Source organism: Mustela nigripes, chromosome 5 (assembly GCF_022355385.1).
Source record: "Mustela nigripes isolate SB6536 chromosome 5, MUSNIG.SB6536, whole genome shotgun sequence".
NCBI classification, from domain to species: Eukaryota; Metazoa; Chordata; class Mammalia; order Carnivora; family Mustelidae; genus Mustela; species Mustela nigripes.
This window is the reverse complement of record NC_081561.1, coordinates 62,664,522-62,670,703: the sequence shown is the minus strand read 5'-3', so window position 1 is coordinate 62,670,703 and position 6,182 is coordinate 62,664,522. Positions and strand designations below refer to the sequence as shown.

The following is a 6,182-nucleotide window of genomic DNA, read 5'->3' as shown; positions in this document are numbered from 1 at the left end:
TGAGTCTTTTAGGTGAATTCCCCAGTGCTTATCAGTGCTTAGTGTAGAAGTGCAACATGTGTTTGATAAATATTATTCAATGGATGGATGAATGAGTACAGTTCCCCACTGAAAATGGAACCCTCAAGCACATTTTCCTATTAGAAAGTCACTGTGATTGAGAGAATTGTCTCCCAGATCAGAACGGAACTTCTGATCAGACAGGAAGTCCTCTGAGAGCAGGGCTGTTTCCTCCCTCAGACTGGGGCACTGTGAGGGTAAGAGCTGTCTCTCTTTCCTCAGATTGCGGATTCTCTGAGTACAAGTCCATGGTACCCCTCAAACTGGGACTCCCTGAGAGTAGAGTTGTTTCACCCCCTCAGAATGGGGCTCTCTGAGGACAGATATGAGTTTCCCCTCAGACTGGGGCTGCTTAAGGCAGGGCTGTTTCTCCCCTTTCAGACTGGGGCTCCCTAAGTCAGGGCTGTGTCTCCCCCCTCAGACTGGGGCTCCCTGAAAACAGGACTGTGTCTCCCCCCTCAGACTAGAGCTCCCGAAGCAGGGCGATGTCTCCCCCACAACAGACTGGATACCCACATCCAGGCATGAGCACATTCTGCAGGGCAGCCCATCTGAAAGGTCCTTGCCCATTAGGATGTGCCTGCTGTTGATGAGTTCTGAATGGCCCTGTCCATGTCCTATTGATGAGCATTTTTAATGTCAATCTGAATGTGATGAGGAATCATAAACGGAGGGAGGAAAAAAAAAAAAAGAAAGTAAAAAGAAAACAGGGAAAGAAAGGCCAAGTTGTGGCTAAGTTCAATCCAGCAGGCGGCCCTCAGCCTGGAGGGAAAAGTCTAATGAATGCACAAAAACCTCATGAATAATTATTTCTGAGTGGCTCAATATTTTAAATGCTGGATTTTTTTCCCCTCCTCAGAAGCCTACCACAACTATTTATTGCAATGCAGAAGCTGGATGCAAGGTGATTAAGTTTGATTTCTGGGTTGGCGGATGAGCAGAAGAGGGGCTGGAGGTGGAGAGTAGGCGTGCATGTATGGGGAGGGATGAGCAGATGGGACCCCCTAGGCCAGCATCTCGTGGGGGCAGAGAAGAAAGGTCATCACTCAACAAATAGTCCTGGAACGGATTACAATATCATCTTCCCCCGAGGAGCTTCCAGCTTGGGGCCTCTGTGCTCACCTGCTGGGACATCCAGGGGCAGATAGCTGCAGTGCAGGAAAAACACAAATGTCAGCTATTTGCCCCATGGTTAATGTCAAGGCTTTGGGGAAATTAAAACTGAAAAATAAAGGAAGTCTCTAAGCCTTTGCAGTTACATGACCGTCCCCTCCCCAAAGCAGGGGTAAAGGTTCCCAGCTCCTCCGTTAGAGGGTCACAGCTTTGAGTCCTTCTCCAGTGACTCCAAGGACTCATCCAAAGATCATAGCAACCCGCCTGGCCCTTCCTTCCTGGTTTATTTTACTCTGGCTATGGTTCTGTGAGGCTGGAAGGATAGATTCTGTTACTCCCATCTTACGTTTAAAGAAACTGACACTCAGAGAGACCAGTGAGTTGCCCAAAGTCACCTGCTCTTCAGAAGATGAAGTCCCGAAAAAGATAGCAGGTGTCTGGACGTCTAGGCAGCCTTTGTCGGTTACACCATCACTGGCTCAACTGTTAGGGGACACACAGAGACCAGACACTGGGTGTGTGAAAACTGAAGAGTGCACTGGCCCACCCATGCACCTGCAGGCACCGTGTTTCCTCCCCAAGCCCCACTCAGTCTTCTGTCCTCCTTCTGCTGACTCTCCAGTCCCTGTGGCTTCTGCTGTTTGCACATGGTTACCTTAGTGTCACTCCTGTCCATAATCCAGGCCCAAGCATGGGTGCTTGGGGATGCACATCTGGCCTCCTCAATGAGCTCCTTGAGGCCAGATGTCATGTCTTACATTGCTCATATATCCCACACAGGACTTAGAGCAGCACCAGGCATGGGAATGGCATGGAATGACATCTATTGGCATGTTGTCATAAAAATGATGGCTGGCATTTCTGGGATACTTACTTTGTGCCAGGTACCTGCAAGAGGTTTGTAAGGATTAGCTCATTGAATCTTCACAGCAACCCTATTCCGTGGGTATTATTATCCTCCTTCTCAGATGCACATGGGGGAGCTGAGGTCAAGGGTCCCATAACTTTTCCATTGATAGATAGCCAGTAAGTGATGAAGACAGGATTCGAACCTGGGCCATTGGGCTTTATAGCGCTCACTCTTAAATGCTACATTATATTGGCTTTCAGTATAACATCCATGTATGCATGCTAATCTCTGAAAATGCCCTATTCACTCAGAAACATGGTACCTTTTAGTGAGGAGTTACTATACCCAGGGTATGGTGCCGTGCTCTGCACACACATTTAAATCTCACCTTCAGCTCTGACGTTGATGGGTTGTTTCCCCAGGGTCACACATCTGTAAGTGGTAGGGCTGGGGTCTTATCCCAGGTCTGGTATAGTTGGTCCCACAGCCTGAGCTGTTTCCCCCTGAGTTGTGCTGCAACGACCTTCAATTACTCATTCACCAAACTCAGCCTACCTAAGAGCCCAGCACAGAAGGAAATGCTAGTAAGAGGAGCCAGAGGCCACTGGCGATAATAAAGATGACTTTGGGCATACCACCATGGCCTCTGTCATCCCAGACTACATGGCCACTCTAAGCTGACCAGCCATGGACATTTTCTAGCACGTATGGGAATCAGACAAGGTAATATATGTGTGGCAAGGTCACAGACATACTCACAGCACACTCAGATGTGCGAGAAACCACTTCTCTTCATTTTCCATGAGCTGATTGGAGCTGTCTTCTGCTCTCCTATTCTGCAGCTAATGGGCGGGGGGCGGGGGAGGGCAATGAAGTGTTAGCCCAATACAGGGATCTAGGCCGATTCAATGATTTAAACAGTCTTTAAAGAAACTCTTCAGGTCCTTGCAGACAGAGTGTTGATCTCTTAGTTTTCTGCCTCCCTTCCCCGCTGGCTCTCCCAACAGGCACCTACATAGATGGGCAGTGCTTGTATGGCACTAGGAGGGAAGGAAGTATTTGGCCTCAGGCCAGCCCTTGGATGTATGTGGGTTGGTGTCCATTGGGATGGGGTGGTGTGGTCTCCCCTAGGTATTCAGCAGGACTTCCACTGCTAATGGGCAAGACTGATAAATTTCTGGTTTGTTCTTTCTCCACTCCATTGAGGCTGGGCTGTCCTAGTACTCTATACAGAACTGGTCCCAGTTTGCCTCTCAGTGATGGTGGGGACCCTCTGAGGTCCTACTCTGCAGCCTTCTCTGAACCTCATGAAAAACTCCCCAACCAGCTTTACAGAACTTCAGGGGTCTGGAGACCCAACTCCATGCCTTCCCTCCCCTATCTGTACCACAGCTTCTGTTTGCCTTCAGGATAGCCACCCCACCTTGGGCAGGAACAGCCTAAGAGGTGAGGACCTTCTCAAGTCCTAAATGAGAAGGGAATTGGAATCTCTTCTACTCTCGGTGTCTCCTCCATGAATCCAGCATGCCTTGGTCCTTGGGGTTCAGCCTGGAAAACAATCAAATGTGGGTCTTATTACCTTCCTGCTCATCTCCAGTTCCCTTCCTTCCCCACAGCCCTCAGGATAAGAACCAATGGGCTCCCCACTCTGTGTGATGGCCATCCCTTATGTAAAGTCTTCTGAGCAAGTCCTCCAGACCTGCTACCATGTATGGGACACTTACTCTGCAGCAGACAGTGTCTATCTCACTCACACCTACTCTACCGAGGAGGCACTAGTATAGCCCTGGGTGCCAATGAAAGGCTACACGGCATAGAGAAGTTATCTGCCCAGGGTCACAGTGAGAGGCCCAGTAGACCCCACCCAGCCCACTGGAGCACTCTGGATCAAGGAGTCTCTGCTGGAAGCAGGCCTACCCTCTCCCTTGCTGCCATGACAAACACACCGCTCAGCCTTAAAGGAGGAAGGCTGCGTGAGAACGAGGTTTAGTGGGGGAAATGACAAGACATTGCTCTCATATTTGTGAAAGAGTATCCCCCTCACAAATTAGGTAGGTGTGGTAAACTGTAAAGCCCTGAACAATGAGGGATGACTGTAATCTGTGATGAAGCACTTCCTCCCCCAACCTCGAGGAAGTCATGGGCGCTGGAAGAAGAGGCTGGCTGCCAGTCACTCTAAATTTTAATAAAAATTGCATTTCCTTCCCCCCCCCCCCATCTAGCCCCATCCCTCTGCTCCTCCCTCTTTCCCTGCACCCATGGCTTCCTGTGCCTTGAATAAGCTCTCCAGGGGGTGCTCTGGGGATAAGAAGGGGGAGAAGATGGACTCTGGAGTAAAGACCAGAATCTGCTCCCATCTGCTTTCAGTTCCAGACAAGCAAGGGTTTCATCAGGGCCTGGGACCAGGTTCCCTTACCTGTTTCTTTTTCCTCTCCCCACCTCCAGTTTGTTGCTTCAGAGACCTAGACTTGCTGACTTTTATCTCTACCTTGAGTATTCTGAGTTCTAATTAAGTTCATTTCAGCCCTCTGATTTGAGAAGCCTTATCAGGAATACTTAACCTGTGCAAATAATATGTGGAGCCAGCCAGCACCGGTCCAGCATGCTAATTGAACTGCGCACAGGAGCCCAGACAGAACTGAGTGGCCAGGTCACCTGGGAACTCCTGGGAGGAAGTCAGAAAGGAAGGCACCCATCCAGGAGCAAGAAAAGAACTGGACTGGGCCCTCTGGAGCCCAAAGCCCTGGGTTTTCTGGCAGCCGGATTGGTTGGTAATTGGGGTTTAATAAGGTGGGGTAAGTCAGAAGATGCTTCAAAGGCTTGTTTGGACTCCAGATGTCCTGCACTCTTCATAGGCCAGGCCCGGCTCCATGGGCTGTGCTCTGAACCCACAGGCAGACTCTTTGGGGCATGTGGCTCCTGAGGACTGGCATAGGGAAGGAGCACTGGCCTGGAATGCTGCCAGTTAAGGGCTCAGGCAAGTGGCCCCTCTGCAGCCTCAGTGTTCACACTGGGGTTGGATGAACCCAGGGCATTGGGGTCTTGTGCTACATGGAGCCTTTGGTTCTAAGGCCTCAGGACCATCAATGGCTGAGTGAGTGGAGCTCCAACCCCTTCCTACTTCAACCAAAGCTGCTGCTGCTTATGTTATCTATGGGAATACAAGAAAGATTACATTTGTGGGAAACAAAAGAATCTGTAGCCAAAACCTGGTGTAAACCATGACACTGGGTGATTTCTTTGCTTCTTTCCAAATCTAACAATTTCAGCTTCCAAAATCCTAACAACTGGACCCTGGCTCCATGGTATTTCTGTTCGCAGAGCCATGGGATCCCGAATATATTATGTTTGACTTCCCAGCAGTGTTTCTCTGGAGTCTGGACAGATGTTTCTACAGAGCATCCTGCCTTACCCCAACTACACAGGCTTCTCAGTGACATTGACTGAGTTGGTGCTGTTGGTTGAGGAAGAGCTAGGGCACCATTCCAAAGAGACTCTCCTTCGGGGTGATCACAGTCCAAGGGGCCAGAACCTACCCTGCCAAAGCCATATCCAGAACAACCCGAACTTGTGAATGGGAGGGGCTGTGACATAAAGGCAAACAGCTCAGGAGGGGTCATCCCAGGAAGGCTTCTTGGAAGGAAGGGACAGGGAAGGACAGGTACACACTAAACTGTAGAAGAGTCAACAGTGAGGGGTAACATGTCTCAATGATGTCCTACTTCAGCAGATTCTCAGACCCTGAGAAGGATGAGAGTCAAGACAAGGCAGACCTGGCACATGTGAACCAGGTGATTCTCCTCCCCTCTCTCCTAAGGGGAGCTGGGTCCAAACTCGTTTGAGGTTCAAAGCAGGTGTAAGAAGCCGGACTTTGCTTTTTCTCTGTATGAACCATGAGGGAGACACACATTTAAACCACGTTCAATCTGTCTGCCTAGTTCCCCTTGTCTAATCAGCCCTGAGGAAGGTATGGAGAAAGGAAGGACATGGAGATGTGGTTGGCCGGGTGGGGTGTGCAGGGAACAAGGAGGGCAGACTCAGCAGACTGGCAGAACCTTGGCCCTCTCCGCACCCACCCATTGCTCTTTCTGCACAGCCCACAGCCAAATGTAGAGCCAGAGAGGCCAAGAGGATGATGGGAAAGAACTGTGCTGAACAG

General features: G+C 50.0%; 1 long non-coding RNA gene across 1 annotated transcript; it reads right to left on the bottom strand.

Annotated features, from left to right (window-relative positions):
- Positions 1-1,593: 1,593 nt before the first annotated feature.
- Positions 1,594-3,568, bottom strand: LOC132017306 (uncharacterized). The gene is made up of 3 exons (XR_009404229.1): positions 3,447-3,568; positions 2,783-2,865; positions 1,594-1,656 (listed from the first exon to the last, which is right to left on the bottom strand). It is a non-coding gene; the product is annotated as an uncharacterized LOC132017306 (long non-coding RNA).
- Positions 3,569-6,182: the final 2,614 nt, after the last annotated feature.